General features: G+C 37.3%; 1 pseudogene; it reads left to right on the forward strand.

Annotated features, from left to right (window-relative positions):
• The first annotated feature begins 1,150 nt into the window (after nt 1-1,150).
• On the forward strand, nt 1,151-2,298 carry LOC124106817 (tripartite motif-containing protein 59-like; annotated as a pseudogene).
• The last annotated feature ends 11,143 nt before the right edge of the window (nt 2,299-13,441 follow it).

Below are 13,441 nucleotides of genomic sequence, written 5' to 3' on the forward strand. Positions count from 1 at the left end.
TTACAGTCTATGTTATGATACATAAATACATAACCTAAGCTAGTGGTCTTCAACACTCAGAGAGCATCAGAATCATTTGGAGGATTTTTTAGTTTTTTATTTATTTATTTATTTATTTTCTTTAGTTTTCGGCGCCCACAACATCCCTGTCTGCATGTGGTGCTTGAGGATCGAACCCGGGCCCCACGAATGCCAGGTGATCGTGCTACCGCTTGAGCCACACCCCCAGCCCCCTGGAAGATTTTTTAAAACAGATTACTGGCACCATCCTAAGAGGTCAGATTCAGCATTTGGGATGGGGCCCAAAAATTGCATTGGTCCTGCTGGTCCAGGGATCACACTTTGAGAACCATTGCTTAGATCAAAGGAACCATTGGTCAGGCTGAACTAAATTTTGTAACCTCATTATTTTAATTATAACAAGACATGTTATAACAATTAATTATAACAAGACATTATTTTAATTATAACAAGACATTAGAACAAACATGCAATATTAATTTGTATAGATATATTTCTTTCTGCCTGCCTTTTCAAGAAGAGAGTTTGATCTTTAGCAATGTTTTTGGCCATGTATATGGGGAAAGAGTCTTGTGTTTCATCAGAAAGAAGATATTTTGTTTAAGCTAGAAAAGAAAGCCAAGATCTATGAGGGTAAGTGTGTCCCTGGTATGATTATGTCCTAGAGACATAGTGAAATCTCAAAAAATGGAGCATCACAAGAGAATGGTTCTGGGTATGGAACCTCCCAGTGCTTCCTACGACTCCCATATTCAGCCCCTGACATGGAGTCCCAAAGAAACACAATAGTCAGATGAGCAGGAACCATGCAAGCAATAGCAAAGGACATTTGGAGATTCTAAGTGATGATCAAGGGATAAACATGCCCCCATTCTCAATAAACTGATACTGTATAAGATAGGGCCCTAATAACAGCAGGGATTTCTTGCTAGCTAAATAGAGAGGTGAGGATAGGGATTTAAATAGATTTAATTATAATGGGACACCTGGCACCTCTCATCTGGTGGCTGCTGAGGAATTCTGTGTCCTCATGGTGGACTTGCCCAGCTCTTTGTGAATAACAAAGAATCTGGAAAAGTTGGAGAAGATAAAGCATATATAGTATCTGAATCAGGAGATCAATAAAGAAATGCAAAATTCTGAGGATGAGTTAATGTGACCCATTTGTTACAGTATATTTGAAGATTCTCATGTACTACCATGCTCTCATACATTTTGTAGAAATTGTTTGGAAAATGTTCTTCAGGCATCTGGTAACTTTTATGAATTCCACTCAAGTACCCTAATTGCAGAAGTGTTATTGAAATTGCTCCAACTGGTATTGAATCATTACCTGTTAATTTTGCATTAAGGGCTATTATTGAAAAGTACCAGCAAGAAGACTATCCAGATATTGTCACCTACCCTGAACATTAGTGTGTAGTCATTGCCTCACTATAGTTCAACATCATGGTTATTCTATAGATGACCTTCAAAGTGCTCATCTGAAAGAAAAGGACACACCTCAAAAACTGCTTAAATAGTTTACTGATCCACAGTGGACAGATCTTTCTCACCTTATTGAAAAGCTAGAACAAAAATCTTTTTCTGAGAAAATGGTCCACGGTGATAAGGAAGTTCTTCTCCAGTATTTTAAGGAGCTTATGGATACATTGGAACAGAAAAAAAAAAAAAAACAGTTTTCCCAACAGCTCTCTGTGATGTTGGCAATCTGATTAATCAAGAATATATTTCACAAATTGAAAGAATGAAAGAAATGAGAGAGCAGCAACTTGAATTAATGACAGTGTCAACATTGTTATGTGTCTCCACTTAAATTTCTTGAAAAAATTGATGATGCCCTCCCATGTGTGCAGATCTTGAAACAAAGACCATTTCCTGAAGTCCAGCCTGTTGAAATTTGTCCTCAAGTAAGCAAAATATTAAAAGAAGAATGAAGCAGAACAGAAATTGGACAAATTAAGAAAGCTCTCATTCCTGAAATGAAAATTTCTTCAAAAAGAATGCTATGTTCCTGGCCTGATAAGGATAAAAAAGAAGTTGAATTTTTAAAAATTTTAAACATTGTTATAGTTACATTAATTTCAGTTGTATTAATGTTAACACTCTTTTTCATCCAGCACATAATAACCTTCTTAAATGAAATCATTTCAGTATGTTTTTCTGAAGTCTCTCCGTCTATTTACCAAAGTTTATCTAACAATCTTAATGATTTAAAGAATATGCTGTGTCATCCTTTATATTTATTAATTCATGTGGAAACTAGTTTCTTATTGAAAACTCAAATCAGTTTAGCTATTGTGAATTGCTATAAACAATTGATGTGGCTGTTAGATGCCCTTCTATAGATGAATGGATAAAAAAATGTGGCATATATACACAATGGAGTATTACTCAGCAATAAAAGAGAATAAAATCATGGCATTTTCAGGTAAATGGATGGAGTTAGGGAAGATAATGATAAGTGAAGTTAGCCAATTCCCAAAAAACCAAATGCTGAATATTTTCTTTGATATAAGGAGGCTAATTCATAGTGGGATAGGGAGAGGAAGCATGGGAGGAATAGATAGGGCAGAGGGGCTGGAGGGGAAGAGAGGGGGCATAGGGTAATTTATGATGGTGGAATGTGATGATGATTATTATACAAAGTACATGTATGAAGACATGAATTGGTGTGAATATACTGTATATACAACCAGAGATATGAAAAATTGTGCTCTATATATGTAATAAGAATTGTAATGCATTTTGCTGTCATATATAAATAAAAAAAGAGTTAAAAAAAGAAAACTCAAATCAGAATTGTAAATGGACTTATTGTATATAGCAGAGGCTAACCACTGCTAAATGAGAGAAATAGAGGTAGAATAAATAGCAAATCAAATTTGAGTTGCAACAAATATAAATATATAGAAATGTTTAAACTTATGCTTTTGTTGAATAGAGATATCAGAGATAATATTCAAGTCGTAATTAGAAAACTACAATAAAATCTAGTAAGTGATTTGGAAATTAATTTTTATTGGCTTGAAAGAGGTTGACTTAAAGCTGCTGAGAGAATTTACACATTCTTATACCAATATTGTCTTTTACTTCAATGGTTGGCTTTGCATTTTTCTCTATATATAGCTTTTAGATTAAAAGATGGCAAAATCCTCAAAAAAAATCCTCAAAAGCTTCAAACTTTTGAATGGATGAATAAGGATAGTAAAAGATTAAAAGGTCAAGCAGCAAAATCTTTGATAAAGGACTGCTTTAAGATCTTTTTGGTCAAACATGACTAGATAAAAAGCTCTTAAATGTTTAACACTATTCATTTCAAATTAAGCTATTGCTTTTGGATAATCACTATTAGGGAAAAATGACAATTTTTAATACTTGTTTTTATAATAAGTTTATATATTAAGATTGTCATTTGGGAGCTGAGTGTGGTGGTATAAGCCTGTAGTCCTAATTATTTGGGAGGCTGAGTCAGGAGAATCTCAAGTTCAAGGTCAGCCTGGGCAATATAGCAAGATCCCCTACCCCAGCTCATTTCTTACAAAAAAAAAATGTTTAAGAACTGGGGATCTAGCCCAGTAACAGAGCCCTTGCCTATGTGATCCCCAGCACCACCAAAAAATATTTTGTAATGTTTTAATTTTTTAGTCAAATCAGTTCTTTGATAAAACTGTAAAACATGTGACTAGACACTCATGCTGATGATATACTTCATTCCAACAGATTTTGATAGCATTATGTAAACTATATTCATCTTAAAAAATAAAATTTTGTCAAATGTTAAATATATAGATTTAAATGTTAAATATGTAGGTTTAATTATAATAAATAAATATTATTTCTCACACATCTCTTTGTAGGCTCAGATTTGTATTCATCTCTCAATTAATAAGGCAATTATAAAAGTATCTTAAGAGAAATTTAAAAATAGTAAGCCACCAATTCATATATATTTTGCATGAGTCTTGGGGGGAAAGACTAATAAAGATTTTCATATTGAACATCCATCAAGGGATATTTATTATGTTGGGAATGTAGAGCTCTTGCCTTGAATGTGTTCGGCCTTTGTTAAATTGAAATGACTCTATTAGGATGTTTCCAAATCACCCAAATATATCCATGGTCAACAGTGGCTTTAGGATGAGGGACACAGTGTATCCGATAGGCAGTGTAGTGCTATGATTGGTGGTCTAGGTTCAGGAATCACCTGCTTAGATTGGAGTGTGTCATGTGATAGTTACATGACCCTGGACAATTGGCTAAATGTTTTGTGTCTAGTTCTGCATTTGAAAAATGAGTGTAATGTTATGCCTACTTCTCAGGGTTGTTGTGAAGATTAAATGAATTATGGCTTCAAATTTTAAAATACAAGAATTCAACATTAATGACTATAGACTGCAGCCAATTTATACAAATGGGAATTACAAGACTACATTTCAAATAGAAAAGAATGGGGCTTGTAGGGAATATTCTCCTTGGAGTCTTAGAATCCAGAAATTTCTTCAAAAGACCTAGAAGGACCTGTAATTGTTGTTATTAGACCATGATCTGTTTTAAGGTAAGATTAACTGAAATTCTGTGAAATATTCAGTGCATTAATGGTGACAGTTTTAACATTAGAATAGAAACACCGAAGATTTTAAACATTAGCTAAGGTGACTGTTTTGGGCTTCAGTGCTGTCTTTTTTCATTTTTGTCCTTGATGACTCAGGCTATAAAAATATCATTACCTAAGTTGAAAAAATGTATAAGACCCACCCCTATTCCATGTGTGATCCATAGAATAAGACCCTGGAGAATAACACAGGGGTGGGTTCCTCCCTGGCTATTTCATCATATTAAACATCTGTGCATTTCATTTTAGCTTATATTATAGCTGGCTTTCTTAGTTACAGGCATACAGAGTATCTTTTCCCCCCAAACAAGCTCTGTTTCTTGTAACTCACCATCTCCGTTTTGATTCCTTAATTCCACTGGCAATTTGGAGCGGCTTGCTTACTCATGTTGTGTCTGCAGTTTTGGAATCTTAGCCCTTGAGTCATGTAATTTCAGAAATCTTTGCCTTCTGCCTTATGTATTAGCAGCAATCAGGCAGCCCCTTAAGACCTTCCTGGAAACATCCCAAAATACCTCAGCTTTTATTTTGGTTTTAGCTTGAAGGAATTCCAGTCAAGTTAGCCTTGGGTTCTTAATTTTGACTGACCACCCAGCTGAAGACAGCCTCAGAGATCCCTAGTTAACACTTTGGGCAGAAATCCGTCGATTTCTGAAAATTTACAGTCAATTTTTGCTGTCGAGTTTCCAAAGTCACAATTTAACTTTTTATTCCAAGGAAAACTTTTTCTGTGATTAATGTTTAGTACTGGTAATTTCTTTCTTTCCTAATTAGCTTATCAGTGGAATGCTGGGTTCCAAAGTAGAAAAAAAATAGTTATAGAACAAGGATTCATTAAGAAGTATATATTAAACTAGCAGTAATTGAAGGATGGAGTTCCTAAAACATTCATCAATATGTTTATTTGATAAATTCTTATTTACCTACTATATACAGGTTATATTGCTAAGTCACAGGAAAGAGAGGACAACTAAGGTTCATTTTCTTCCATAAAAAGCTTGCAGTCTAAGATGAAAGGCAGAAAAAAAATAAACAGGTGAGTTCAATAGTGTGTGTTAAGTGTTATATTAGGGGTCAGTATCAAATAATGACAGTGTTAAGATAATGGTGTCAGGAACATTATGGGGCTTGTGGTTAGAGGAGGCTTCCTGGAGGAGGTCATATCAAATCTGTGATAAGAGGGAAGTAAATAATTTATCCTGGAAGAAAGAAATGGGTTTTGAGCATTTTAGGTGGAGAAAATAGCCTGTACAAAGACCTCAATTATTCCAACCAGGGTGGAACCTGTCTTACTGTCTTTACTCACATTCTGTGCTTGCCATGTAGATTGTAAAAAATGGCCACAAATGTCTCCTGTCCTTGCATCCAAGCCCTTACAATGCGACTTTATTGATCCTCCCACAAAGGCTGGACTAGATTTCTTTCTCTTGAATCTGGGTTGACCATGTATGTGACTTGCTTTGGTTACAGGGACCAAAAGTGATAGTAGCAGAGAGCAGACAAGTACTTGCACATTGGAGCCTGACCTGGTGTTTTGGGGGGCTGAGGCAGCCTTCAGGAGGAGATACCAGCTATGTGAGGAAGCCATCCATGTGAGACCAATAAGCTCCCACAGTCCCCTAGAGATGCCCACAGTTTATCTCCAGAACCTGTGGATATCTTAGCTTACATGGCTAAAGGGACTTTAAAGTTTTCATTAAATTAAGGATTTTGAGATGAGGATATTATCCAAGATTATTTTGATGAGTTTATTGTAATAGCAAGGGTTCTTTTAAAAGGGAGGCTGGAGGAGGCTGGGATTGTGGCTCTGTGGTAGAGTGCTTGCCTAGCATGTGGGAGGCGCTGGGTTCGATCATCGGCACCACATAAAAATAAATAAATAAAATAACAAAACAACAACAACAACAAAAAAGAGGCTGGCAGGTCAGAGTCACAGAAGATGTGATAGTAGAAGCAAGGGAAGTCAGAGAAGGGATTGAAGATGCTATACTGCTGGCTCTGAAGAGGGAGGGAGGGGTCATGAGACAAGGAATGCTCTGCCACTACCTTTGGAAGCTCCAAAAGCCAAGAAAGCAGCTTCTCCTCTAGAGCCTTCAGAAGGGACATGGTCCTGTGATACCTTGACTTTAGTGCACTCAGACTTCTGATCTCCAGAACTGTAAGATAATAAATTTGTGCCTTTTTAAGGCACTACGTTGGTGGTAACGTGTTATAGCAGCGATATGAAACTAGGACACAATGCTAGATCATCTAGCTGCCAGCCAACCCACCATTTGACCACTTCCATATATATGTTAGAAGCCAACAGAGATCAGTCAATCTGGCACAGACCACAGGACCACCCAGACCATCTACAGGAAACGTGAACTGTAATAATAAACACCTTTTCTTTGTTTTAAGTCATTACATTCTGGGGTGATTTCTTACACAAGGAACAGCTAAGTGATACACTGATCTGGAAGTTCAAAAGCAAAGTAGTATTCATATTTAATTACTTAATAATAATTATTTTTTAATACTCCTATAGAAATTTTATGTAAATTCCTCATTTGGAATTATAAATGGGAGTTATATCTATCGCTTTATCTAATGCAACCCAATTAACACTGCCTTTAGAGTAATGAGCGAGGCCCTGCAGTAGAAGTTTGGACTGGTTCTGCTTCCAGGAAGCCTACAGTTCATATCCTGGAAGTCTGATCTTGAACATGTCAATCAAGTCTCCAAAGTTCAGAGCCAATATCTTCAAAAAAGAGATAAAAGACGTACTTAGTTTAGAGGATTTTTTTTAAAGGCTAAGATGAGAAAATGCTTGTAAAACACTCAGCTTTCATGACATTCAATAAGTATTCAACAAACATCAACCAACTTGAAAGAAGAAGGAAAGTCAGATAGCCATACAAAAAGTAAGAAAGAAAATAACATGAGAAGTAGTAATCACTACCTTTTATTGTTTATGTTGTTCTGCCGCAGTCCGCTGCAGCAAAATAGCCGGGGGGTGACGAACAACTTGTGTAGATTGATACAGCAGGAGTAGGAGCCATTTATTGTAGGACAGGAGCGGTATTTATACATTCCACACAGCTTATCTTAATTAGCATAAACTAGATACATCAGTCAACCAATAAGGAATCTCCACACTTAATGGCTTGCTGGAGTTACTTCACAAACCACTCCCTCTGGCATTTTGCCAGGCGCCATCCAGACTTGTTTACAGACCCTAACATTTCTCTGGCAAAATGCCAGGTGCCATCCTGACTTGTTTACAGACTCTAACAATTCCCCCTTTTGTTTAATTTAAATAACGACCATAGTGGTTTTTACACAAACACCATAAATAATCTGCTATAAGCAGAAGGGGAGGGTACAAAATGCCACAATACCAAGCCAATTGATGGCTCCATGCAAGAAGCCCTTGGAAAAATTATACCAGCAATGACACCGTTAGCAAAGATACCAAGTTACAATTTGTTGTAGATTACAGTTTGTTGTCTCAGTCCAGGTAAAGCAGTGTCTCAATAGATTAAATCACAGTTCAGGTAAATCACAGTCCAGGTAAGTTCTGCAGGCAGCTAGCCTAAGCTGTAGCAGCAGAAACAGCAACAGCTCCGAAGTCTCCTCCGTTTCTCAGCTGAAGTTTCGTCCGGTTCTCAGCAACACTGGAAATTCTTCCATCCTCGTTTTCATCGGCACTGGGACGAAGGCAAGAACTCCGGCAATGCTGGCTAAAGAAAATCCTGTAGCATTCCACTAAGAAAACAACCTTCTGAACAATTTAGTACATTATCTCAAGGTTTTTTACATTTGAAATAAGCCTTAATAGTGCTCATTACTCATTAGCTTCCAGGTGTGGGAGAACCATTGTAGTTTAGTTATTGGCATTGAAAATAACCAAACATCAGGGACATCCCGGGTAGCCCCAGATGGCCCTGGGAGAGTGTCCTGGACTCAAAGAGCCTGCGAGACTGTGCCTCCACGTCAGGGTGGGGAAGAGCTGGCTGCTGCTGCTTGGAAACTCCTTGCTGCGCCATGACTGGCTCGCACACTCAGCATCCGCCTCACTGCTTCACGCACCCTCCGGTAACGAAAAGTATTTAGTAATAGCCTTTTGCTACAACTTTTTTCCTGATAATCTTTCTTCTTCTGAACTTTCTTTTTCTTTCTGACTAGAGTTCCTGGGCTTCCATCAACACATGCCCTAACTATTCTTGGTTCCACTGGGGTGCCTCCTTCCCTTAGTAATTTACTTCTCACCCCTTCCATATATTCATTACAAAGACAATACAACATTTCAAGACAAAACAAGACATAAACATACTGTATCAATCTTCTCCATTTTCTCGAAATGGCCATTTTTCCTCTCACCCTATCTGCCTAGGGACGAGCAGATTTGCTCCCGTCCTATCTATGGATGGGCAGCTTTTTTTTTTTTTCGTCACTTACCCCCGAGTGTCCCGGGGCTCCCTGTACGGGCCACCATCTGCCGCAGTCCGGCTGCAGCAAAATAGCCGAGGGGGGGGGGTGACGAACAACTTGTGTAGATTGATACAGCAGGAGTAGGAGCCGTTTATTGTAGGACAGGAGTGGTATTTATACATTCCACACAGCTTATCTTAATTAGCATAAACTAGATACATCAGTCAACCAATAAGGAATCTCCACACTTAATGGCTTGCTAGAGTTACTTCACAAACCACTCCCTCTGGCATTTTGCCAGGCGCCATCCAGACTTGTTTACAGACCCTAACATTTCTCTGGCAAAATGCCAGGTGCTATCCTGACTTGTTTACAGACTCTAACATTGTTCCAGAAAATGTATATTTATGTTATTAATAGTGATAATAACCCTACATAGTAGGGATTGTTATTTCCATTGTGCAGATGCAGATGCTGAGATTTTGAAGATTAAGTGCATTTTGACATTACATAAGCAGCCAGTAACACCATGCTCTCTCTGATTCTGAAGTCCTTTATCTTTCTGTACCAGGTGGCCCATGGGTGTTTGTGACTAAACTAGCTGCAGCCAGGCAAACCTGATTCCATCAGCAACTCTAGAATCATGTTCAAAATCTTAATGTGGACTATGCATCTTTTTACTACCACCTTTCCTGTTTCACATCACTTCCCTTGGCTTTGGTTACACTGCACTGGCATCCACTAAGGTGGGGACACATCATGATCTGCCACTTCTGGTCTCCTCACGATGGCTGGTCTCTCACCTACCTGTAAGCACTTTCTCTCTTCTTGGATAGAGTAACTCTCACTCATTCTCCCCTATTTTGGAATTGTTTTCTCTTTCCTGATATTTAGATTGCTTTTGTTTCATCTTTTAACACTTTCTTCTTTCCTTTCTTATTCTTCATCTTTGAAATTCCCTCTCTTTCCCTTCAGCAGAAACTTCTGGTGCCTGTTTGATTTGAGAGTTCCTCTTTCCTGAAAATGGTTCTGGTCCACAGGAATGATCTCTTAGAATGAACTATGTATCTATTTCTAAACTTTATTACCTTCTCCTACCCTTCTACCCTGCCCATGGATCCAGAGTTGGCCATTCAGCTTCATTTTGCCCTAAATTTTGAATTTTGAATAAAGAGGTGTGGAGACTGAAAGGGGTCGGGCTGAATCATGTTAACAGCAGTTCTCTAAAGCAAGAATTCAGAAACTTCTGTCACTGAGTCTGTACTGTGCCTGGTCCCTACCCTCCTCAACCTTGGTTCTTCGCCACTTCTTTGAATTTCTGTTTTTCTTTAGTATCCTTTCAATATAGGCCCCTTTCTTCTTAAACTAACCAGACTAGTCTCCATCACTGCTAGACTGTGAGCTCTGTGAATGTCATTTGGGAATTCCTTCTTATTACTCACCTGTAGACACCCTGATGTTTTGGAAGCATGATGAAAAAGGCAGTCACTAATCTCTATATTTATCTTTTTAAATGTAGGTGTTTTTCAGGTTTTTAAAAGAAAACTTCCTAAATGATTATTATTTCCTTGAAATAAGTCAACAGAAGCCTCCACCTCTGAGGCCATCACTCCTCTTCTGCTCTCCTCAGCTTGGACTAACTCATCTCTTTGGAATGTCATGAGAAGACATTCTATCCTTTGTTAAGAGACTTGACTGACCACAATTATATTATTGTGCCTATGTCTGTTGAAAAATCCCAGGGAAAGTTAGAAAGAATCACATGGGATTTTGGCTTGAATCAAATGAAACCAGTTTGGAATGACAATGCAAAGATAACTTGTCTGAACAGTGAAATAAATGTCTCAATTATGAAAAAAGATTGGTTTTTAAGTTTTTGCCTTCCTCAAATGTCCTACATAGTGTACATCCTATATTTTATGTAAGTGGTGCTCTTGTTAGGGTGAATAAAGACTTTGGTGCTTGCTGTAAAACATAATTTCTGCTATGTGGTATTGAGTTCATTTGAGTTCTATTACTATATATATCAATTTCCTGTATTATATATGAATTTTTTAAACAACGCTTAGTAGCTATGCTTCTTGCTCAGTTTGAGTTCTGTCACTATCAGTTCTATAACACCCTCACCAGAATCATTACTTTCTACTGCTATTTCCTGCCTCCATACCTATGCTCCAGTAAATTCCCAAGCCTGAATTCAAGAACAACCTTCCTTGTTTTAGCATACAGGTTACTGAACATTGTAAAAATAAGACCCTGTAACCACGAATTAGAACTACAATAAATTTAGAATTTTCAAGTTTAGGTAGGCCCTCTATACTACGTGGCAATCTTCTCATTTAATGCTGACTAACAGCCTCAACTCCTCCTCTTTCTAGATAACTTTGCCTCCATCTTGACAGGTAAAATAGAGGTCACCAGATGCAATCATGTCCCTACTCTAAATCATGAAAGCATCCTGTAGCAGCACCCATCCTTCTTTTGGTATAAGAGAAAGTGAGTCAATATTTATCAATCACATGATTTCCATCTTCAGACTAACCTCTCCCCTGAGTTCATGTTCATACTTCTTGTTAAGTATTAAACAATCTTTCATAAGATATCCAGTGAGCATCACAAATCTGTCATATTTGAAAAAAAAAAAGAACACTCATGATCTTCTTTACCAAAATCTCATCTCCTTCCCTTTGCCAATTAATGGAAACTCCATTCTTCCAGTTATTTTAGATCCTAAACTTTAGAGTCACCCTTACCAGTCAAGTCTGTCATTTCTTTTGTGGATTATTTGAATTTGCCTTTGAATGTACTCTCTTTCTTCCACGACTGTGGACCTATGATCTGTTTTCAACATAATATCTAGAAGTCATTCTATGAAAAATGTGAAGTTGGATTATGCCCCAAACTTTCCATTGTCTTCTCATTTCATGCCATATGAAAGCAAAAGCCTTTGTAGTGGCCTAAAAAGCTCTATAACTGTGGGCTCGCCATTGACCCTTTGACCTCATGGCCCACTATTCTCACTCATCTGTCTCCTTGTTGTCAGTTGAGTATGGTAGCCTTGTTTGGCCTTGGCCTCTTACATCTGTTGTTCTTGCTTCCTGGAACAGTCTTCTCGTGATATTTGCCTGGCTTTTTTTTCTATTTATTTTAGGTTCAAATGTTTTCTTTTCATTGATTATTTCAGATCACTTTATTTAAAATTGCCTGAATCCAGTGACTTCTAGATCTCCCTTTCATGTTGTATTTCTCTCCATAGTGTTTACTGCCATCTAATACCGTTTATTTCTTTTATTCATTTTCTGCCTCTTCCAACTAGAATGTGTAAACTCCAAGAAAGGACTTTTTGTTTGTATTATTTCCTACTTTATATCCCAGTGCTGATAGCATTGCTGGGATCAGTAGAGCTTTAGAAAATAATTTTTTAAAATGGATAAATATTCTTAGCAAGAACAAATTCTTGTTAAGAACTTTAGTTTATACATTGAATTCAATCTAACCTCATTGTCCTCTTTAGAATGATTTATTTTATTCCATTTTTTCTGGCATTTTCCCTACCATTTGAGTCAGTGTTTTTAGTCTATAAATGTAGTGAAATATTATTAATTTTTAAGAAATTCCCCTGTGGTTTTTAGTTCAGACTGAGATTTCATAAAAATTATGATAAACACAAAAAGAAATGAACACATATAAAAGATGGGAGGATGGAGGTAAAAACTGAGATAAAAAATGTCTGGGGAAAAAAGTCTGGAAATTGGAAAGAGGATGGGAACATGATGAAGGATGAAACAGAGCAGAAGCAGCTGTAACCCAGGACCCGTGGAGGAGGGAGGTCTGTGGAGAGTGTTTGAGGTCATGTGTGTGTCCGTTGTATGTCTGCCTTGCTCACGCTTGTGTATGTGGTGGGTGCATCATGCACCCTGATCTTCCGGGTCATGCTTAGCTGACACTTGGTTCCCTGGTTGACAAGGGAAAAGGATAGAAATGAGAAATAAAGCCATAAGCTGTGTTTATGGAGAGCTACATCTATTGGTTACCCATGTCCTTTCCCATCATTATACACAGAAATGTTCACTGCAGAGGTAGAGTATGTCAAGAACAGGATGATTTCATTACAGAACCAATGTTACAACTAGGTGTCACTCAAAAAAGAAGATATTCTAGTGTAAAAGTCAAATGTATTTGCTCACACTTTACTAATTACTTAAAATCACACTGCATTTCAGCCTATTTCATATTCGGTTATTCCTAGATTTTATAGTTGACTTTTTTTCTGCTTGAGAAAAGAAACATATACTGTATATACATTGACATATTTAATTTTATGACAAATCTGATAGTTGGTTAGAAAAATGAAAACAACCAGAAATAATGAAAGTGCTCACCAATATATAA

The sequence above is a fragment of the Marmota monax genome, unplaced genomic scaffold (assembly GCF_021218885.2).
Source record: "Marmota monax isolate L192 unplaced genomic scaffold, Marmota_monax_Labrador192_F-V1.1 WCK01_AAM20220418_F8-fsc00003, whole genome shotgun sequence".
Lineage (NCBI taxonomy): Eukaryota > Metazoa > Chordata > Mammalia > Rodentia > Sciuridae > Marmota > Marmota monax.